At 47.8% G+C, this 24724-nt stretch overlaps 1 protein-coding gene across 1 annotated transcript in view; it reads right to left on the reverse strand.

The window, feature by feature from the left end:
• LOC136534151 (uncharacterized) overlaps positions 1-24724 on the reverse strand; it is a 167484-nt gene that overhangs the window by 53263 nt on the left and 89497 nt on the right. The window lies entirely within an intron of this gene.

A 24724-nucleotide genomic window follows, 5' to 3' on the forward strand; every position in this document is an offset into this window, starting at 1 on the left:
TGGCATCCGTCATGGTGTGTCGGTGGCACTGGCCACGACGTAGGTCTAGACTAGGCACAAACTCCACACCATGGAGACCAGCTTCCCAATGGGTGACGGCCTCGAGGAGCATCAGGATTTGATCATCGCAGTGGAGGCCATTGTGGACATTACATCCGGTCAAGATGTGATGAACAAGGTCTTCGATTAGTTTGTATTTAGGGCAAACTAATGAATAAAATCTTCTGCTCTTCCATGACCATGTCTCTATGCAATGTCCTTATATATGTCATGATTGTCTTTATTTTCACTTTTGCTCTATAGGCGATACATATCGTATCTGCTTTTACATCATTGGGTTTATTTTTGAACTAGAGGCGATACCCTTCTGGTATCAGCTATTAGAGCGGATGACTGAACCTATTAGCTATCGAGCGTTAATCTTAAATGTTGAGATAATACTCCTTCAATCATTTTCCACTGATCGCTTCTTGATAGGTTGCAACAGAACTCTTCAGATCAAAATTTAAACAATTGATTAACCTAGGCCAAACATCTCATTAAGTAAAACAATCTTTGAACTTCCTTTAACAAATCCATCAACTCTGGCTCATACTCAGGATTTGACTTAGCGTTCACATACGTTGGCCTAGTCCTATCTCTAGAACCAATGTCTATCTCCCTTAATCCACCGACCGACGTGAAGCCATGATTATCCATCAAAACAAACTCTCAGAGATAATTGCTTGGATCGGCTATTGGCTTTCATCACTAATCTTAATGAAGCCTCCTTCCCATAACTTGCCAGAAAAGCATTCGAAGTCTTCTAGCTCCTAGTATACTGGATCGGCTATTGCGATACTCATAGATTCATCAGCGCAAACCAGCTCAACATCATCTCCATCCATTGAATCAAACACTGATGCATGGTTGATGGGACACAGCAGTTTGCATGAATCCAATCACAACCAAGGATTAAACTGTATAAACATTTTCCATCGACGTGGTGAGTAGAGTCTTACTCCCTTTTGTTAGTTCGACGTTCATTGCCCCTCAGGTCTTAGACGCATTACCCCCAAAATCCTTAAGCATCATATTAGTTTCAATCAAATCTCCTGGCCCATTGCTAAGCTTGTGAAAAGTGGTATAAGGTATAAGATTGACAGAAGCACCTTCATGCACCAACATCTTGTTCACTGGTTTCCCATCAATAAAACCTTTTACATATAAAGCCTTTAAGTGTCGATACTTGACTGGTTTATCGAATATAGCCTATTGTATAACTATCAATTTGGCAACTCTCTCCTCATACTCCGATTCATCAAAATCTGAGTAAACTTCTTGATCTACTGGAGCTCTGAATTCTGATGGCAATAGAAAAGCCATTTAAATATTAGTCGATGGTTGCTTTCTATCGGCTGTTTGCTTAGCATGTCACACTTGAGGTCTACCAGATGCTTGAGCCTATTCTAGTTCCCTGTTCCTTAGTCGTTGCACTATTCTTTTTTGGCTTCTTGTCAGACCTCCTAGACACCATTGGCCTTCCTGCCAAACATATTCTTCCTTATTACTTTCTTCTTCACAATCAGCCTAGTTTTGATCAACAACTCGCTTTCCTAGCCGATCATGAACACTTCTATTTTTTAGGCGCCGATCCATGTTATTATGATGATACTCATCTCGAGCATGAATAGACCGGCGGTTGGCTTGAGATTGCCTGAACTCCCAATATTGCTCGCTGCATTCTGGATAATTATTTCTGGTAGGTAATTTCAAACCTTCGTTCCAGCAATGTCTGAAGAAAGAACAATTCTAATGTGATTCAGTTTACTTTCTTTCATACCTCTCTTTTTACTACTAACGCTGGTATTCTTGCTCTTCTAACCAACACTGATAATCCTTTTCCTTCCGCCACTGCCATTTGTTCAACAAAATTCAAGATGTAACACGCAGCCTTGTCGCCCCATCCTTCGACATTTTGGCCTTGCTCATATCGGCTCTTTTGTTGGTCACGACGCCTTCTAATTTCTCTATATTCATCAATCGATATTTGCATTCTAGGATCGACTATTCCACATTCTTTTGATCTAACTGATGTTAGGACTTTAGTCTTCCCTTTGAGCAGCCTAGCATTAATCATGTTCTGATCTCTAGGGAAAGGATTATCATCAATTTTTATCTTTTGAGGCGTATCAAATTTGAGCCTTCCTTGCTGAATAGCCCTCTGTATATGCTACCGAAAAATTCTGCACTCATTAGTAGAATGAGAAGTGGCGTTGTGAAATTTGCAGAACTTCTTATTCTTCAACTGATCTGGAGGTAACATAACATGATTATTGGGCAACTTGATCTGTCCTTTCTCGAGCAAGAAATGAAAGAGCTTGTTCGATTTTGTGACGTCAAAGTCATAGCTCTCTTCGACTCTTCTTCCCCAAGGATTTGACACCATTACTGTCTTTTTACCCCAATTCCATTCGCCGCAGCAACCTCTTCTTCTTCGTCATCCTCATAGTCGTCATCGACTGAATATGGATTATAGGCTTCGGCCATTATGGTATTTTTCTAGAATTGGGTGTCCCTGCGCATATTCTAAAATTGGCTATTGAGCGCTACCACTCGTTGAGCCAACTGATCTAAGTTGTCAAATTCTTGTTCCAGTAGCTTCTCTCTCCACGTTGGCAACATTCCTTGAACAGCCAAAGTAGCAAGTTGATCATCGGTCAAATTCAATGAGAAGCACAAATTTCTAGTCTCTTGGAACCTCTGAAGAAACTCAGTGCCTGATTCATTAGTTCTTTTCCTTATGGTCGTCAAATCGGTAATCTTCTTTTCTCCTGTCCCAGTATAAAAATATGTATGAAACTTCTTCTCTAGGTCAGTCCAATTAGCAATGGAGTTCACTGATAGTGATGAAAACCAAGTGAAGGCTAGCCCCGACAGAGACAAGGAGAAGAAACGAACTCGATGGGCCTCTTCAATGGATGCTTCGCCCAATTATGTAACATACCGACTAACATGTTCTATTGTGCTTGTGCTATCTTGGCCAGTGAACTTAGCAAACTTCGGGAGCCTGTAATTCACCGGAAGAGCGACCAAATCATACCATTTTGGATATGGGCGTTTGTACGAGAAGGTCTGCCCTTTTGACTTCAAACCGAACTGATTCTTCATCATCTCGATCACTCTAAGCAACAACTCATTAGCATTTGAATTTAAATCTCTCTGCAATTCCTGACCCATCTGTGAATTAAAATTTCAAGTACCTTGATACCCCGAATTTGTAATCATGTGAAGGGTGTTGTAATCTATGCCATAATGATACCCTTATGGGATCTCTATCTGCTGGGTCCTTTACTGGTTTGCTGCTTGAAGTCTCTGGTTGTATATGTTAGGATCTATATCTCTATGAATCCTTTGAACTAATGGTGCTATTTTTTGAGCCGACGATGGTATCTGGCCTGATATGCCAAAAGTAACCATTTGATTCCAAACTTGCCCCGTTGGCTATTACACATGTTGTTCTGATGATCTAGGATTATACTGTATTGGATTAGTATTAGCATCCTAAACTTGCTCAGCTGAGCTCTGAACTACCTGGACATCATCATTACTAGCTGGTGTTGTTTCCTAATGGCTAGTACCAGCTTGATTAGTCCCCTGAGTCGATGGATGTGGAATGTTGTAATAGGCTGGCCCAACCTGATCAACTTGAAACCCATGAAATAGCTCTTTCATGGTGTTGTGGAATGTGTTCAACAAAACTTCATTATGATTCGATATGGCACCATGAACAGACTTGTTTATAGCTTCTACGAAGAAACGCCTATCTTTAGCTTCATCTACATCTATCTACCCATGCAACAGGACTCTTGGTAGTAGATATTTCTGAATAATTGTATTGTCATGTGTCTTGGTGTAGGACAATAAACACTTGTCCTAAAATTCTCCTATAGTTTTGCAGATGACATCTTTATCTCCATCAGGTAGGTCTTCATAAGGCACTATAAGGATATTATTGTTGTTGTAAGCCACCATGATGATTGTGCGGTCCCACTGGGCGTGCCAAAACATGTGTCAGCACGAAAATGCATCGACACACGTTAAGCCGAAAGGATCTGTTTGATGGAGCTAGAGATCCGCTTGGCTTCAACGCAGGGGTAACCGATCCTGCGAATTCCTCCCGAGACGTGCCAGTCAATTTGACCCTACAATTGACAAGGAGAGAAAGTTTATCAGTAATTTCAGGTGGAACATGCCAGTCTTTACCCAGATAGTTTCATGTGTGCCGCTTCGGGAGCAGCCAGATGGAAAAATCGACTAAATAGCCGATACGCATAGAAATCGGTTGTTATGGACTGTAAAGCTTATGGATCACGATTAGTTTTATGTTGATAAGTACAATGCCCATAGACATAAATGAGATCATCAGCTAGATGGATTTTACTAGTATGAATCATTGAGCCGATGAATCTTAATCAAGAAAAGATATAGCATGCAAACAAATCGACTGTCTAATACCAATGGATCTACAAACGCTCTGAATCTAATATATTACCATCAATAGTGAGGTTTGACTAGATCTATGGCAGCTATGATGATAATAATAAACTAAAACCGAAGAATCCATAAAACCATCTATACTTCAACAGGCTTTCCGAAAGACATGCTATATGTGAAGGCTTAGATGAATCGGCTGAAATAGCCGATTTAGGTGAAAAGGGACTACAACGTGTGAATAATCGACTATTTCACATGGATAAACCTATGGACTCATCAGACTTAACCTACTATCTCAAATAGTGGGTTCGATCGGATCGATGTAGCCGTGATAAAGCAACAAATCAAACCCTTAAAATATATAGGTCTATTCACGCTTAACAGAATCATGGTTACACATTGTAGGCGTTAAAGCATAGGCGATCAGCTATTTAGCCGATGCAGGCATAGCAAACAGTTAAGGTCATGCCTAATTGAGAACAAATCTACTAACTAGCATCCTCCACACCTACAGTGCCATCAGTGGGGATCGACCGGATCGTTACAGCCATAATAGCGAACTATAGACTAGATTGAACTAACTAGCAAACCTCTTCAAGATCATACACGCCTTAACCGCATACTTTGCACGATCAAGATCGAAGTAGAACAACCGATGAAATGTAACCCATTGCTCAGAGTAAGAAACATCATGTTGTAATAAAGCGAATGATGGACTGAAAGGATAAAAGGCCGATCTAACTCAATCTTGACCGGTCGGATTGATGTTGCTGCAAACTAATAACAATGAAAACATCAGCAAGATCGGTAAGTTAATGAATCTACCTGAAGGATGACACCCTTAGATAGAGCCGATAACTTGACCTTAATCTAGTTCGAGCAGTGGAGGTCGACCGAATCGATGCAGCCGTATTTGAACTAGACAAGAGTCGATAACTAGCTTATACTAAAGTTCATAGTGGAGGTCGACCAGATTGATGCAGTCATATAAACCAAAGTATAAACCATGATGGTACTTACAGATAAACCAGAGGTCGGTCAGACCGATGTAGCCTTGCTTGCTGAAGAACTGGCCGAGATCTACTCTACTCCTACTCCTAAGGGTTGGCCAGAGCCAAAAAAAGGTAAATTGTATTTTATTGATTGGATGTCCTTTTTACAATAGCCGGGGTCCAATATTTATACCCGAAGCCAAAACATGAATCCTACTTTAGTACGACTCATTACAATCTTTGGTATAAAAGAAAACATTCCTATCTTAAGATAACTCGGACCCTAGTCTTTCCCTTTTTGTAGAGTCCAATATGTATTTCCCGACGCCAACCGTAGCTCATTATCATTATCTGCTGACGTCATTCAAAGAGAGTCGATTCTAGTATTGCATCTGAATCAGCTGATATCGATCCTTATGCAATCAATTCCTTGATTAGCACAATTTTAGAAGCTTTGAGTTCCGCGTTCTTCTTCCCAAATTTTGTTGTAAACAATATTTCTTGGAGTCAGGAAATTATTCCTACTAGTCAGATAAGTCTTGCGAGTACATTGTGTACTCAGGTTTTATTTACCCCTGTTGTAGGTACTGCTTGAGGAGTAGTCATTGTGTGAAGGAATCTTCTGGTGGGCACAGACGGATCCTTGTGTATTATCGATAGATGTTTCTTTTCATTCCGCTATTAAATTTCCGCACTCTGAATTTGGTGCTGTAATAATATATTTTTAAGAACTCTGGATGTATGAAATGGACTAAGTATTATAACTCGTTCTTATTATTGGATCCATGGGGAAAAATGTGGATCATTTGGGCTCTCCCTTGGGGTGTGCTTGATGGAATCCGCCCGTTGTAGCTCGCTCTCGGGGTGCTTAGTGTCTAGTGGAAGACAAGCGCCTTCGTAAGTGCGTTATTTTGAGCAGTTCTACCATAGTTGATATCAGAGCCAATAATGAGTCTACGAGTTTCATCACTCTTTTTCAAAACCCAAAATTTGACCAACAAAAGTTTTGCAAAAAGTAGGATGCGATAAAATTATGTAAATAAGTATAAGCCCTAGCAATATGGTCTACCTAGGATAGCGGCACTGGTTTTATCTAATCAATTTTCTATAGGTACACTAACTTACGCTTCGTAAGAATCGTTTAGCAAGCAAAAAGTGAGTGTGCAATGTGCCAAAATTTTTGCGAATGCCGCTATATTTTGGCTTGAGTGAATGTACAGGCCGATGCTTGCATCATGAAAAGAGAATTTTGCTTAAACTAAACTCTCCCTACATGTATAATTGGATTAGTAAATTGATAGGATGAACTAAAAGAATGTTTTAATAAATGTCTTATCATTTCTCTAACCTCATATTCCTGATCTGGAGGGTTGTCCTAAATGGCTGGTTCCTATCTATTTTCAGATGAACTTGAGATCCGGTCGTGGGAGCACCAGTGCCGGAGCGGGCCATGGTCTTGGCGAAGGCCAAGGTGAAAGTGGCCGGGGCAATGGGAACGGCAATGGGGAGAGCCATGAGGCCCCACTTCTGGCTCCTCCTCTTCCGCCACTACCACCTTCGATGACTCATGCGGAGATGATGATCGAGATGTTGGCTGCTCATCGCGAGTTAGCCCGTGCCATGGAGCTACTGGCATAGGCTATCGGTGGCTTCGTCCGTGGAGGCCATGGGGGAAATGGTGGGAACGGGGGTGGTGCCCGTGGTCCTAAGGGACCCTGCTCTTATTGGGATTTCTTAAAGATGCACCCACCCACGTTCGCGCCGATGGCCGAGCCTCTAGATGCGGAGCATTGGCTGCGCATTCTAGAGCAAAAGTTCCTGCTCCTCACCGTAACTGAGGAGCAGAAGGTGCGCTTTGTAGCGCAACAACTATTAGGATCTGCTAGTGCATGGTTGGCACGTTTAATGCCATGCAGCCGATGGATCACCGGGTGACCTGGCAGGAGTTCACTATGGCCTTTAGAGAGTATTATATTTCTACTGGTGTTCTAAACAGGAAGTTGACAGTTTCTATACCTTTGGCAAGGAGGCATGTCCGTGATGGACTATGTCAACAAGTTCAACCACTTGTCACAGTATGCTAGGACTCATGTTGATATAGATGAGAAGAAGAGGGACCGTTTCTATCGCAGCCTCTCTTGAACCTTGTAGAAGGAGTTATATACAGGAAACTACCAGACCTTTGGGGTGATGATGTATGCTGCTATTGCCATGGAAGGATTGCAGCGTGACTCTTAGGCAGAATGGAAGCACAAGCGGGTGGCTACTGGGTCTTCTAGTCACCCCTAGGCGCAGAAGGTACAAGTTGTCAAGCAGGTGCCCTATCAGTCTTCGGGTGGGCATTTATTTCGATAGCCTCAGCAGACCTTTCAGGCACCTTCCACTCAGTATCGTGCACCTACTCAGTATTGATACTTTGTTCAATCAACTAGCTGGTGCTAGGGTGTTCTCCAAGATTGATCTCCGTTCAGGCTATCATTAAATCAAGATTAGACCACAAGATATACCAAAAATAGTTTTTTCTACTAGGTATGAGCTATATGAATACCTAGTCATGTCTTTTGGTCTCACCAACGCTCCTGCGTTCTTCATGTATCTCATGAACTCAGTCTTTATGCCAGAGTTGGACAAGTTTGTGGTGGTATTCATTGATGATATCTTGATATATTCTAAGAACAAGGAAGAGCATGCCCAACACCTTCGGATAGTACTGACTCAATTGAGGGAAGACAAGTTGTATGCCAAACTGAGCAAGTGTTAGTTTTGGTTATATTGAGTGCAGTTTTTAGGACATGTTCTGACTCCTGATGGCATCTCTGTAGATCCAAGCAAGGTGCAAAATGTGCTAAATAGGAAATCTCCCAAGTCAGTGCACCAGATTCGTTAGTTTCTTGGTCTTGTTGGATACTATTGGTGCTTCATTCTTTATTTCTCCAAAATAGCTCAGCCGATGACCAAGCTGCTCTAGAAAGATGCCAAATTTGTTTGGAGCCCGGCTTGTGAAGAAGCCTTCCAAGCTTTGGAGAAATTTCTTACCACTGCTCCAGTCCTAGCCCAACCAGATATTGACAGACCTTTTGATGTATATTGTGATGCCTCGAAGGTGGGGTTGGGATGTGTGCTTATGCAGGATGGGCGTGTGATAGCTTATGCTTCACGCCAACTGAAAAAGCACAAGGTGAATTATTCCACCCATGATTTTGAGCTGGCCGCTGTGGTGCATGCTCTAAAAATTTGGAGGCACTATTTGTTGGGGAATAAGGTACACATTTTTATAGACCATAAGAGCCTCAAGTATATTTTTGCTCAGTAGGAGTTAAATATGAGGCAAAGGAGATAGTTGGAATTGATCAAGGATTATAACTTGGAGGTACACTACCACCCCGGAAAAGCTAATGTGGTAGTTGATGCCTTGAGTCGGAAGTCATATCAGGTTGAAGAAACACATTTGTCTCTCAACCATGCTGGGGTGCTGGCTCACATTGTCTTAGTCTTAGAATTACTTAAGCATATTATTATGGAGCAAAGACAAGATACTTCGGAAATTCCTCACATCAAGAAACTAACTGCAGAAGGGCGTGGTCCTCAATTTAGTATTAATGAGCAAGGGGTAGTAAAGTACAAGAATAGATTGGTGGTTCCATCAAATGAGGAGGTTAGAAGGAAGATTTTGAATGAAGCTCATCATTCCAAGTTGTCTATCCATCCTGGCAGTAACAAGATGTACCATAATTTGCGCCACTTGTATTGGTGGTCCAATATGAAACATGATATCACCAAGTATGTCACGGAGTGCGTCACTTATGGGAGAGATAAGGCAGATCACATGCATACCCCAGGATATTTGCAGCCCTTGCCCATTCCTGTTTGGAAATAGGAAGATATTTCCATGGATTTCATTATGGGTTTACCCAGTCCAAGGGCTATAACTCTATTTGGGTCATTATGGACCGCCTCACCAAGTCAGCTCATTTTCTCCTAGTTGATTCTAGATATTCAGCTAGATAGTACGCCAAGCTGTATTTTGACCGGATTGTGACCCTGCATGGAGTTCCTCTCACTATCATTTCTAATAGAGGGTCCATCTTTGTCTCCCGCTTTTGGGAGCAACTCTAGGAGTGTCTTGGTACTAGCCTCCTCCGAAGTTTAGCCTACCATCCATAGACTGATGGCCAAACCAAAAGGGTAAACCAGGTACTAAAAGATATGTTGAGAGCGTGTGCCATTTCTTTTCCTGAGAAGTGTGATGAATGCTTGAAATTAGCTGAGTTTTCCTACAACAATAGCTACCAAGAAAGCATTCGTATAGCACCCTTTGAAACTCTATATGGAAAGAAATGTAGGACACCACTTAACTAGGTTGAAGTGGGAGACCATGGATACTTTGGGCCTAACTTCATCAAACAAGCTCGAGAGCAAGTCAGTATTATTCAGAGTCATTTGAAGGCGGCTCAGAACTGATAGAAAGCTTATGCGGACAAGCGAAGAAGGCCATTGCAGTTTGCAGTTGGGGATTATGTGTACCTCAAGGTGTCTCCTATGAGAGGGATGCATCGGTTTGGTGTTCAGGGCAAGCTAGCCCCTCGATATGTAGGTCCTTACAAGGTTTTGAGGCAGTGTGGCCCAGTTGCTTATCGTCTCCAACTTCCAGATATTTTATCGGTGGTACATGATGTGTTCCACGTATCTCAGTTGAAGAAGTGTTTGCGGGTCCCTGATGAAGCTATGGAAATTGAAGGACTTCCCCTCCAGCCTGACTTGATGTATATTGAACATCCTGTCAAGATCTTAGATGAGAAAGAAAGAGTGACTAGGAACAATGTGGTGAAGTTCTACAAGGTTCAGTGGCAAAACCACTCAGAGGATGAAGCAACATGGGAGCAAGAAATTTACATCCTAGAGCATTATCCCCACCATATTTCTGGTCACTAAGGTAGTTGTTTATTTCGAAATGTATTTCATATCTTTTTCTCCACTAGGCACATGAAATCTTGGGGTGAGATTTTGTTTTAGGGGGGTAGATTTGTAACACCCTCGGTGTTACACTGTAAAATCTTTTTCTAAAAGATGTCATGAGCATCATGGTTATGTGTCAATGCATGTGATATAGTGTGTAAATCAATTTATGTAACTTAAAACAACCAATGGAAATGCTTAACGAAAGGTCGTTCGTGACGTATACAATTTTCAAGTATGGAGGTTCGCAAATTTTTATTCAACGAAAACACTATAGAATGTATATACAGAAATTTAGTAAAGTTAGAAGTACAAGCCATGTAGGTGATGATGAAATACCTGCGGTCAAGAAAGGAATCCACTAGCTAGCTTACCAAATAGCTTGGAAATCAAAGTTGACATGAATCCGATCAAGACTTAGTCAAATTTCTTAAGTCGGAAAATGGTTCGACAAGGCCAAGTTTGGCAATTTTTGTAGGAGAATTGGATTAATTAGTGGTATGTTTTTATGGCTGGTTTTGATAACTTAATATTCCCTCTTAAGAATTGCATAGGTGGTTTGTCGATTAGATCAATGTTTTAGGTTTATTCGGACGCTTTAAAAAGCGTGCTTGGCATGTTTTTGAACGGGTTCAGCGACTGGGCACGGTCACCGTGCCTCGGCACTCGGCGTTGCAGCGCCGGCTCGCTCAATGTGCGTGCAAACACACACCACTGCTCAGGCCCCGCATCGCCGCTGCCGTGACCTGGCTTGTGACTCACGCACCCAAGCACACACGCACTCACGCGAATCGCCACGCTCGACTGGACGCTGGGGGCTAGCAGGCCTAGCCGCTCTGATCTGCCGCTGTCATCGCGGGCCTGATGTCTTGACCAGTTCACTGCCGCCAACCTCACTGTGTCATCGCGCTGCTGCTAGCCGCAGTCGCGATTGCTGGGTCGCCCGTGTACGCCCACACCGTTTGCGTCGCGTCCGCTTGCGTCGCTACGTCGCCGTCCCATCACCATGCTGCCCCGTGCTATCACTGTCATCTCGATTTAGTACATGTGGCCTTCCCAAGGCCACCGCTTGTCATTTGCCATTAATGGCACCACGGCCACGCTGCTGCGCTACCACCGCCTACATGTGGGTATGCCCCCTCTCCTGGCTGCGCTGGCTTGCAATGATTGCTCGGGTGCGTCGTCATGTCCCACCAAGGCTTGGGCAAGCAGCCGGACCCCACTCCCTTCTTTTCCCCCTCCCTCCTCTACTGCTAGGCTAGCCAAGCTACACCTTCAATCTAGCATGGTGAGGTCGTGTCCATTCAATTCAGTGCGCTTTCAACTGCGTCTTCAAGTCTGCTAGCCAACTGACCCTGCACCGTGTCCAATCATGCTTTGGCAAGCTCCAATTTGGAGCCGGCGTCCTCCGTCACACCATTTAAGGCTTAGCCACCATTATCATGGGCATTACCTGCCTAGTCCTCTCGAGCCCAATTAGTTGCATCCCCAACCCCCGCCTCGCAGTCCTCCACCCCGTGCACACCCCAATTTGCACTACTACTACCTGCCTAGCACCGCTGACGCAATTGCACCACCAAGGTTGTCGCTGTGCTTGTTGTGTGTGCGTGGCCGGATGCACCCGGTCCATCCCCGGTCAAGCCACCACGTCAGGTAGGTTTTGGGTAAGTTGTTGATGCCCATTCTTTGGTTCGTTCATGTTGTTTGTGCCTTGGCTCATGGGAACATGGCTGTCACCGCTGCAGGAGGTCCGCCATCGTGGAGGGAGCTCAGGACCATGTCTCTGTTCATCGCTTCACCTCCCACCACTTCACGTTCGTATCTAGGTGAGAATCGGCTCGCTATTGGGGGCAGGGAGGGGCTAGGTTGGCCGGCGTCACCACCCAGTACCATCGCCGCCGCGCCGGTGTGCGCATGGGTGCCTGAGGACCTAGCTGTGGTGAAGATAGTTTGTTCCAAGGGCTAGTGTGCTTAAACGCTGACTGTAGGAACAGTGTTGTGGACTGCGGATTGATTTGGTAGTACTGCGGGGACATTTTAGAAAATGTACCGGCGCACGCGGGCCTCCCCGTCGTGGGTCGTCGTCGTGCGGATGGGTCACGCCCACGTGGGCCACGTCAGTGGGTCGCACGTGCACACGCGGGCTGCGTGGGTGTGGGCCACGCGAGTAGATTTTGTTTTCCATTTTATGAAGGATAGAATTAGCTTTATAATTTACATTCTAAGTTGAACTTTGGAATTTAATATCAATTCACATATGTAGTCAAAAATTGTGAAATAAATTATGTTAAGTTCCTAAAAATGTGGTCTACCAGATAGTATGATTAGTTTATGTATGCCTGTGTTGCTGCTAAGGTCTATTAAATCATTTGGAAGTGCTAATATCATTTAGATTAATAATTGTAGGAATTCTTGTGGCAAATTGGTGATAGCTTTGGATATGAAATTTTTATAGTAGGTTCATTAGATTATTAGGTGCTCACTGTAATTTTTGTAGCCTTAGAATATGATGATAAGTAGAGTAGCTAGTACTCCTTGTTTTATCATATATATAGTAAATCGATATTAAGAGTAAGAATGCCTTTAGTTGCTAAGTTAATACATGAAATGTTTCATATCTATTTAGTGGAAACGATAGGCAACTTAGCGTCTTAGTCGATAGAGCTAGCTTAGTAGTTTGATGGATGTATTCTTATTTTAAGAGTTGCTGTTGTCGTATTACCAAGTGTTGCATCATCATTTCATGCATGTAGATAACGAGTTGGTAGAGTTCATGCCTGCGGGTGAACAAGAGTATGAGGAGATCATTAAAGAGTATGAGGAGGAGATTCTCATTCAAGAGGGAGCCCCGGAGCCATCAGTTGCTGACTTTATTGACACCACGCCTGTCCAAGGCAAGCCCCTGTGTATAACCCTTATTTTGACTGATCACTGAATATATATATGATGTGCATTTACGTTACAGGCATTTTATGGAAAATGCATACATAGATATATCTATGTATGAGTCCTACTAGTATAGGTCAAGTAGCTGCTATGCTTAGGATTTCGGTAGCGTGAGTAACCTACCGTTACTCACAATAGGTGATTATTAAGATCACTCATGATAAAATGGTGGAAAGGTGTTGACAGAATATCGTCGGTAGTCCTCCAAGGGGTATCCCACAAAGGTTGATTGATCAGCAGGGGAGCATGAGATCAAGAACAAGAAGGCAACAGAGACACATGAGTTAGACAGGTTCAAACCATCAGTATGACGTAATATCCTACTCCTGTGGTCTGTTGGTTTGTATTAGCTATCGTATGATATTACGTGTCCGCATATGTATGTATCTTGATGTAGCCTATCCACTAGGGGACTCCTGCCTCTCCTTATATAGTCTAGAGGGGCAGGGTTACAAGGAAAGTATCCTATTTGGTACCATATAATAGCTTGCGGTGCACGTCGAGCAGCGCCATGCACGCCTTGATCTTGTGGGCTAGGCCACCTCTGATGGTGTGGCCCATATCTTGTCTTGTTGATACCGGGGGCCATACCCCCATAGCTAGTCCCTGAGCCTGAAAGTAGGTGACATAGTCACGTGGTGCCAGGGTCAGAAGGTAGAAGACCAGCCGAGCAGGCAGCCAGTCCCCGGGCATAGCCTCGAGATGAGAACAAGCACATTCACCGCAAGGTGAAGTGTGCCCACTTAGTCCCCGAGCCAGTTGGAAGATGAAGAATGAATCTTGTAGCAGGGTCAAAGAAAAAGAAGTCTGAAAGCTTGCTGACGTCATCTAATATGCACGTATCAAGACCCCAGATGTGCTGCCCAAGATCAGCACCCTGATCTGAATAGCATGGAGTAGCTTGATAGCACACCAATGAGACGTAGTAAGATCCGACCACCAACAGAGCAGTGAGGAGTCCCCAGCGTCGCTGGTGATGACCGAGCACCGAGGAGTCCCCGGCGTCACTGGCGATGACCGAGCACCAAGGAGCAAGGAGTCCCCGGCGTCACTGGTGATGTCCGAGCACCGAGGAGCAAGGAGTCACTGGCGTCACTGGTGATGACCAAGCACCGAGGAACGAGGAGTTCTCGGTGTCGCTGGCGATGACCGAGCACCGAGGAGCGAGGAGTCCCTGGCGTCACTGGCAATGACCGAGCACCGAGGAGCGAGGAGTCCCGATGTCGCTAGCGATGACTGAGCACCGAGGAGCGAGGGTCCCCGGCGTCACTAGCGATGTCCAAGCACCGAGGAGCGAGGAGTCCCCGGCGTCGCTGGCGATGACCGAGCACCTAGGAGTGAGGAGTCCTCGGTGTCACTGGTGATGTCCGAGCGCCTAGGAGTGAGGAGTCCCCGGTGTCGCTGGGATGTCTGAGCACCGAGGAGCGAGGAGTCCCCAGCATCGCTGGCGATGACCGAGCACCAAGGAGCGAGGAGTCCTCGGCGTTGCTGGCGATGTCCAAGCACTGAGGAGCGAGGAGTCCCTGGCGTCGCTCGCGATGACCGAGCACCGAGGAGTCCCCAACGTAGGCGGCGATGTCCGAGCACCGAGGAATCCCCGGTGAAGCTGGCGATGTCCGAGCACTGAGGAGCCCCCGACATCACTGGTGATGACCGAGCACTGAGGAGCGAGGAGTCCCCGGTGTCGCTGGTGATGTCCGAGCACCGAGGAGCGAGGAGTCCTTGACGTCACTGGCGATGACCGAGCACCGAGGAGTGAGGAGTCCCCGGCGTTGCTGGCGATGTCCGAGCACCAAGGAGTGAGGAGTCCCCGGTGTCGCTGGCGATGACCGAGCACCGAGGAGTCCCCGATGTAGGTGGCGATGTCTGAGCATCGAGGAGTCCCCGGTGTCATTGGCGATGACAAAGCACCGAGGAGCGAGGAGTCCCCGGCATCGCTGGTGATGTTCGAGCACCGAGGAGCGAGGAGTCCCCCGCGTCGCTGGCGATGACCGAGCACCGAGGAGTCCCCGGCATAGACGGTGATGTCCAAGCACCGAGGAGTGAGGAGTCCCCAGTGTCGCTAGTGATGTCCGAGCACCTAGGAGTGAGGAGTCCCTGATGTCGCTGGTGATGTCCGAGCACCTAGGAGCGAGGAGTCCCCGCATCGCTGGCGATGACCGAGCACCGAGGAGCAAGGAGTCCCCGGTGTCGCTGGTGATGTCCGAGCACCGAGGAGCAAGGAGTCCCCGGCGTTGCTGGTGATGACCAAGCACTGAGAAGTCCCCGACGTAGGCGGCAATATTTGAGCACCGAGGAGTCCCCGGCAAAGCTGGCGATGTCCGAGCACCAAGGAGCGAGGAGTCCCTAGCGTCGCTGGCGATGACCGAGCACCGAGGAGTCCCCAGCGTAGGTGGCAATGTCCGAGCACCGAGGAGTCCTCGACGAAGCTAGCAATGTCCGAGCACCAAGGAGCAAGGAGTCCCTGGCGCCGCTGGCGATGACCGAGCACCACGGAGTCCCTGGCGTAGGCGGCGATGTTCGAGCACCGAGGAGTCCCAGGCGAAGCTGGCAAGGTCTGAGCACCGAGGAGTCCCCGACGTAGCTGGCGACGTCTATGCGGTGAAGTGTGCCCACTTACTCCTCGAGCACGAAGAAACCAAGCACTGAGGAGTCCCTAGCGTAGCTGACGATGAAGCATGAGCGACGAACAATCTAGTCAACTGGTCGGTGGTGAAGTGAGCATTGAGTAGAAGCGACCGGTGAATAGTCCGATCAACTGGTCGGCGACGGAGTCCATGAACTGAGCGGTCCGACCAGTTGATCGGTGGAGAAGCGCGAGCACCAGGTGATCTGATCACCTAGACGATGATCCTACAATACAAGCATGTAGAACGGGTAGTACATGATGTAAAGATATATGAACTCCAGAGAAAAAATAGCGTATGTAGCTTGATGATCAGTTGGAGCGAAGATGTATTTAATATAAACCGCCCGAATAGTTAGTGTGTAGCTGAGTCTCCAGCCCTAGCTAGCCTATTAACCATAACGTGGAGTGCGGAGCCCATGCACGTGTAGGAGGAACAAGCGTCGCTAAGGAGCCGCTGCCGACCACCCATAACATAGAGGGTAGACGCTCATGCACATGTAGGGAGGAGCCGGAGATAGGGCCATCTCTGGAGGCGTCCGAGCATCAACAGGACTGTTCAGGGGTTCGGAAAATCATTTGGAGAGCAAACATAGAGAAAGCATTTCGGAGAAACATTGCGGCAATATATGGAGACTGGAGAATATTTAAAAGAATATTAAAGCATGACTTAGCTTTAGACAAAATGTCTGGTCGGCGGCGTACGACGCTATCGGGTCGGCGAGCGGATGGACGTCTTCAACCTGTTTGGCGAATCTGCCCCTCAGGGCATGTTGGTAAGCGGCGGTGGCATTAGCGAACCCGAAGGGTAGGGCTGTAACCCCTAGAGTTTCCCGAGCAGCCTCTGATAGATCTGGATCGGAGGGTGGTCGGCGCTGAACCAGAGTGTCCAAAGCCGATTCGGCGACGGAGAGGCAATCGGCGAGCTTCAGACCGACCCAGTCGATGGATTCGATCAGATCGTCATTGTCGACCTGCCTCCTCTGGTAGCAAGGAAATGGGCGGTGGGTCACTGATGAAGGCGACCTCAGAAGTGGTTCCAAGATCGGATCTAAAGTTGTAGGTGCGGGGGTGGTCGGCGCAGAACCGATCTACGCCGGCTCAAGGAGCTCTTTGACTCTATCAGCGTTGATGACCCACGAGATGGATCCGACCATGAAGATCTGGCCAGGCTATGGAAGGGACGAAGAGCCTGCGGAAAAAGCCATCTTGTTCGACAAGGAAACAGCACGCACTCCCCTACCTAGCGCGCCAACCGTCGACAGAATATCGTCGATAGTCCTCCGAGGGGTATCCCACGAAGGTAGATTGATCGGCCGGGGAGCGTGAGATCAAGAACAAGAAGGCAACAGAGACACACGAGTTAGACAGGTTCAGGCCGTCAGTATGATGTAATACCCTACTCATGTGGTCTGTTGGCTTGTATTAGCTATCGTATGATATTGTGTGTCCCTTCCGGATAGTGAGAAACTTGGCTAGCCCCAACATCATAGTAATTGTATTATGGAATGTGATGGTTTGGATAAACATAGAATTACTACACCTTCTATGGTTACTATTGTATGTTATCAATTGATATACCACATATTTGGCACAGGATAGTTGCTAATCTAGAGATGAATAGCTATAATTAATTTGATGACTGAATTATAATTGTATAACTGAGTAATCACTTTTTATGCAAAATGTTGTCAAGCTACCTCCACTTATAAAGCCTTACATAATCCTTGGAGTCAATTTATTTCTGGTTTATGACGGGTAAGTCTAGCTGAGTACCTTCTCATACTCAGGGTTTTATTCCCATTGTTGTAGATGGTACAGTTTATCACGGCTATTGCAAGAACTGCTTCTATCCCGTCATGGATAAGGAGTGAGCCCTGGGCAGGTATCTTTAATAATCCTTCTTATATGCTTTTGTGGATTGTGATCATGAGTTGGCACTGTATTTGAACTATGTTGACAAATACTAGTTTCGAACTTTAATTTGCTTCCGCTACTATCTATTGAACTTGGTTTGTAATAACCGTATTTCATACTCTAATGAATGAACTGTATCTGTGAACTTTATGTAGCATGTGACATGTATGTTGAATCATGTACGATCTTGGTTGTATGTGGATCATTAATCAAGACCCATCGTGGTACTCGACGGACTACCGGGTTTATATGGGCTCAAGTATGACAAAGCGACCGCTTGCGAGCTGCCATTGTACTTGTGCTCTTATAAATTGGTTGGTTCTACGATAGTGGGCTCCTCCGACTCGAGCTTTGACTCCACGTCGCTCTGGCTCTCACCCCCCCCCCCCCCCGAACCCATCGGCTGATCTCCTTCTCCTTTTCGAACCTCCTTCGGGCCTTCTCAACTTTCTTTTTCTTCTTGGCAAGTGTCGCCTCCCTGTGGGAAGCTTGCCGAGCCATGCCCTTCGGCCCCCTCTGAAGATGCAGCCAAGATTTATAGACCGAGAGTCCCTTTGAAATGGACAACTCAAAATCAATCAAAACATCAAAACAAGGAGGATAAGGTCATGGGAAAAGGGGGCATACCAGATTGGATAGCTTCACGACATGAAGGGGTCTGGGCATCCCTTCGAGGGAGTCTTTATCCCTCAGCTGCAGCACCCAATCGAGTCGACTCCATACTTCGTCCTTTGGCAACTCCTCCGACGACGCGCGGTCGGGATCCATCGGGCCGATGTATTCCCACATCGGCCGTGTTCTTTCTGCCAGCGAGGTGACCCGATGGTGGAAGAAGGTGTAGAAGACCCGCAACCCATCGAGGCCATGCTACACAAGCTTCTAAAGCTTTGCCTTGATAACCTCCAACTTTTTCTGCCAACCGACAGGACCCCATGACCAGCTTTCCCTCCTCTCTGACCTTCTTTCGGAGAATGACGGGAATGGTGCCTCCACTGGATTCCTGATGTAGAACCACTCACCATTCCTCCCCCGATTGGAGTCACAGGGGGAGTACGTAGGGTAGGAGGTCAACGGATTTGGCTTCTTCTACAAGGCGAATCCCCCAACCAATGCGGTTCTGGATGGCTTCCCCTCGGATAGGGCTCGCCCGCTGAAGATCCACCGAAAAAGGTCCACGTGTGGCTCCATCCCAAGGAAGGCCTCACAGACGGTGATAAAGCTAGTGATGTGCAGCACCCTAGTCGGGTTGAGATGCTGTAGCTCCAGGCCCCACTCAATGAGGAGCCCACAGGAATCAGTGTACGGGATACCCAAACCTGCACTCATGGAAGGCAAGGAAGGAGACGACCTCGTCGGCCTGGGGTTGTGGAACAACTTCCCCTGGCATAGGAGCCCTCCAATGTGCCACCTCCTTCGATGGGAGCAGCCCCTTCTCGGCGAAGGCGGCCATCACCTCCTTATCCATGTTGGAAGGCCTCCAGTTCGACATCACACCTCGGATTCATGAACAAATCTATGAGTTCTCCTCTCCCTCACTTTACCCTCTCCTAGAAACCGTCGTGGCGCACGAACGGGCTTGGCAAAAGGAAGAAGGAGAAGAGGCAACAGTTGGAGAAAGGCAAAAGAATAGGAGGAAAAACCCTCTCCCTTCCTCCTATTTAATACGGATAGGCATGCGATGGGACATGTCCTGACTGATGGGACGCGCCCTACCCAACGAAACATCATCTGGTTAAACGGGATGTGGCCTGGGTAGGGCCCACCACTACCACAAGCTGGGCGTAGGAAACAAGGCGCAACCGCATGCAAATGACCCTCCACCTTCCTAGGTAGGGTTTGGAAGGGCCCACCAACGGGATCTCCATCGAGGAGAGACCAATGGGTCACTCGAGTTGATCAGATGGCTCGGGTGGCTACCGAGAGATAGGTAAGGAGTAGTGGGATGCCCCATGCGGGCTATGCCAACTCTATCACAAATGACGGGCCCGGGTTCCATTCGGACATATTCGATAAAGAGCTCCCCGAACCCATCGCTTGAACCATCGAGGTAACTTTACCAAAACCCCTTTTTGTTTTCTTATGCATTCATCCATACATTCATCACATATATCCAAGCATTGCATGTGCAATTATTGCATCACAACACTTCACGTTGCATCATAAAGCGGTAGTCGCCTCATTTGATATGAGCGACGACCGACCAGGGTTCAAAGGCCAGCGTGCGAAGGGCTCGAGGCCGCCTCGCATCAAATAGAGCTAGGGGAGAAAACACAGATGAGCCCCAGCGGCCCTCGCCCGATCCGCTTCGAAGCAGACAAGGTCATCTCGACCTTCTCGTTCGATCTTGACCTTGAGCCATGCCCACAGAATCTCAATCGAGGGGAGGCCTACGGGCCACCTGAGTCGATCTTCAGAATGGCTCAGGCATCTACTAGGAGGCGGGTTAAGGAGCAGTGGAATGCCATATGAGGGCTAAGCCGACCCCGCTACAAATGACGGACTCGGATTCCACTCGGACATACCCGTTATTAAGCTCACCGAGCATGTCACTCGAGTCATCGAGGCAAGCGATGTTAGCTCAACCCCTTCAGTTGTGGAAACCATTGATAGGGTAGCGCACGAAACTAGACCAACCCCTCGGCCGTGCCCCGACACCTTGGGTAGGCGCTCCGCCTCACCTGACCCCTCAGCCACGCCCCACGCTTGGGTTGGCCTGACACCTCGGGTAGGCGCTCTGCCTCACCTGACCCCTCTGCCATGCCCAACGCTTGGGTTGGCCCAACACTTGGGTTGGCGATCCGCCTCGCCCGACCCTTTGGCCGCGCCCAACGCTTGGGTTGGTGATCTGCCTCACCCGACCCCTCGGCCACACTCGATGCATGGGTTGGCGATCGGCCTCATCCGACCCCTTGGCCATGCCCAACGTTTGGGTTGGTGATCCGCTTTGCTGGACCCCTCGGCCATGCCCGACGCCCAACGCTTGGGTTGGTGAAACATCTCGCCCGACCCCTCAGCCACGCCCGACGATTGGGTTGGCGATTTGCCTCGCCTAACCCCTCGGCCTCGCCCGATGCTTGGGTTGGCGCTCTACCTCGCTCAACCTCGCCCGACACTTGGGTTGGCGTTCCGCCTCGCCTGACCCCTCGGTCGCACCCCCAACGCTTGGGTTGGTGCTCCGTCTTGTTCGACGATGACCCACGATCTTACACCCACTAGGCGCGCTCGTGAAACAAGTATAAACAGCCCCTTCACGACTTCACAGAAGTCCCAAAAGGGCTCGAGGTCTCCTGTCGGGTTCATAAACCTAGGGTCCTCAATAGACCCGCTTCCCTATAGAAAACTCAGCCCATCGGACATCGTTGCGACAACACGAGCCTCCCGGGCCGCCCCAGATACATAATGATAGGCCAAGGCAATGATCCGGTCCCCGACCAGAAAACCTAGCTCTGACCTCCTTTTCCGACCGGGAATGCGCCGGTCCTCTGTTTACAGCACTTCTCCGACCAACACGGTCGGGGTCGACTAGGAACAACCGACCGGGGACGCTCGCTCGGTGAGGGCATAAGAATCAGGCGGAGCGGATAAGGTAAGGCGCTCAAGTTAAACCGCCAAACCAGGGACCGTACCCTACCATACCCTGCACACCTATAGGACGGTGCCATCAGGCCATGCCAGATCGGCACTATGCAACCTTCCAGGCGTGTTAGAATCCCAACAGTGTTGTAGGCGTCGACATTTGCCTAAACAGTGTTGTAGGCGCCGACATTTGCCGTACCAGATGAACACGGTAAAACCTGCCACATGCATCGGAAGATAAAATAGTATTATGAGCGTCGACAACCATCTCGTACCCGACAGCGTGGGCAACAAGACTAGGTAGCACACGTATATTTTCTCCCTCTCTCTCTTGTAAGGGCCCATCCCCTTCAACTATAAATGGGAATGAGCTCTCTCCTAAAAGGAGACCTGACCAGAGAATTCTGACTCTAGTTAACTGGTTCTCTAGGATCTGAATACCTTAAGAGCTTTAGAACTCTAAAGCTACACGGAGCATACACTCCCATACTTAGCGCACGTTAGAGCTTCTGTCACTCTCGGCCCTTCGGTCCAGAGTCCGACCGGACCTTTAACACCCCCTTCTTATTCCCACTCGTTTGTAACCCTACAGCAAACTTCGAGCACCTAGACTCAGGAATAAAGTCACCGACCGATCGAAACTGGACGTAGGGCACGTTGCCTGAACCAGTATAAATCCTGTGTCATTGAGTGCTAGGCCACATCTGATCACAACGCACGACAAAACTACAAATATTTACTTGTTGGTCACTTTTCACACCAACACCTTGATTTTGCCGTTTGCAGCTGACGATGCTTCAACCAAAATTCTAGGCACCGGAGAAACTATACTTCCTCGATCACCAAAAGGGAAATTGCAATCCTAGATTTAGGACGAGTCAAACATTTTTAAATTTTATCAAGTTTATATAAAATAATATCAATATTTATTGTGGTTACTACGAAATATATTTATTTGGAATCATAATATTTTTTACACAGATTTAGTTGAATTTTAATTTATTTATCTTAAGAAGTGATAATTATATATTTTTTCTTATAGACGGAGGGAGTACATGTCTTATGCTAGACAACTAAAAACTAGTTTATCTCTCCACACGCTGTTTGGCATGCTCAGACTTGTTAGACAAATGAACTGACAACAATAAAACGTGTGTTTGTTATAACCTGTATGGTGGACCCTACAACCGATGCTCATACTAACTCTATCTTAAAAAAAAGGACAATTGTCTTTTGACATCCAAAATGATGGTCCTTCGCTGGCGAATACCTACTTTGAAGCATTTTGCTAGAAGACACTCCGGTTCGGTGAAATTAGGCCACAGGACACCACAGACTAGTTGCAGCCGGTTGAGGAGAGAGAACAGCGGTGAAATAACATTCTTGCCCCTGCCGCTTTCTTCTTCCTCTCTCCCTTTCTCTTTTTCTGTTTCCTGTCCCCACAGTTCAAGCAAACAGTAGTGCGTTGCCTCCGTTCCCTGACGTCGTCTCGCTCGTCGCTTGCGTGTGCGTGTAGCGCTTCAGCTGATGATGGCCCAGGGCGCGCGCGCCATCCTGGGGCCGCAGTCCTCCGTCGAGTCCGCCATCGCCGCGGACCTCGCCACGCGCACCGAGGTCCCCGTCGTGTCCTTCTCGGCGACCAGCCCCTCGGTGTCCAAGGTGCGCTTCTTCGCGCGCACCGCGCTCAGCGACGCCGGGCAGGCGGAGGCCATCGCTGCGCTCGCCACCTACGTCGGCTGGCGCCGCGTCGTGCCCATCTACCAGGACGATGACTACGGCGCCGCCTTCGTGTCGTTCCTCATGGACGCGCTCACAGCGGCGCGCGCGGAGGTCCCCTACCGCTGTGCGCTGCCCGCCGGGGCGACCAGGGACACCGTCGTCGCCGCGATGTACCGCCTTGAGTCCGAGCAGACGTGCGCCTTCGTGGTGCACGCACGCCCGACGCTCGCGGAGCTCGTCTTCGCCGCCACCGTGGAGGCCGGGATGATGGCGGAGGGCTACGCGTGGGTCATCACCGACGGGCTCACGGGCCTCCTCAGCTGCGTCCACCCGCCGCAGGGCGTCATCGGGCTCGCGCCCCACGTGCCACCCACCGCGCGCCTGCGCGACGTCTGGAAGCGGTGAGCGCACAGGTTCATGCGCCAACACCGGGACGCCGATCTGGCTCAAGCCAAGATGGGATGCTACGCGCTGTGGGCGTACGACGCCGCATGGGGCATCGCCTCCGCGGCCGAGCGACTTAGCCCTGGTGACCTGTCATCACGACCGGGGCTTGTCGGCGTCAGGAGAAAAAGAGAAAGGGAGAGAGGAAGAAGAAAGCGGTAGGGGCAAGAATGTCATTTCACCGCTGTTCTCTCTCCTCAACCGGCTGCAACCAGTCTGCAGTGTCATGTGGCCTAATTTCACCGAACCAGAGTATCTTCTAGCAAAATGCTCCAAAGTGAGTGTCCGTCAGCGAAGGACCATCACTTTGGATGTCCAACAGACAATTATCCCTAAAAAATACAATTCTAGATTTAATTACAATCAAACTATCTTAAATTTAACTCAGATTGGAGAAAATAGTATCACAATTAAAATATAATAAACCCTAATATACTTTTATCTAAATTTAATTAAACTTTGACTCGTTTGACCTAGCACTATTTTTAAATTGATCCAGAGGGGTAATGTATATAGCATCCAATATCAAATTCAAGCATAGACATGGCCTGTCTCTCTGGGCATCGGTGTCTGCTCAAGATAGCACAGGACTAAGAGCATGTTTGGTAAGGCTTCACACGGACTGCTCCTTCACCAAAACCAGAGCCAGAAGAATGGAGCGCAAAATGCAGCTCCAGGTTCGTACGATTAAAACAGCCCCAACTCTTCAATTCGGCACCGGAGTCGCTTCTCCTACAAATGTTTGATATGGTTTTCTCCTGCGCCGTGCCAAAGCTGCCGACGGAGTCAGGGCTAGCACGCTGTTAGCTTGATTATTTTCTGTGGCTTATAAATCGACGGATGCTGTTTTGTTATGAGAGAAAAACACTCTAATCATGACTGATACCATCTAGAACGACACAAAACAGGGCCGAATCTCTCCTCCTCTTCCTCCTACTGCTACAACGTTAAACTACTGACATGCTGACAGTTTTATGATGAGCGCGTGATGAGTTCATCAGACATGCACGTACTCACATGGCACGATGTCTCCCCATCTGGCAGGAACAATCGAACAACGCCGCGTTTAGAT

Source organism: Miscanthus floridulus, chromosome 2 (assembly GCF_019320115.1).
Source record: "Miscanthus floridulus cultivar M001 chromosome 2, ASM1932011v1, whole genome shotgun sequence".
Taxonomy (NCBI): domain Eukaryota; kingdom Viridiplantae; phylum Streptophyta; class Magnoliopsida; order Poales; family Poaceae; genus Miscanthus; species Miscanthus floridulus.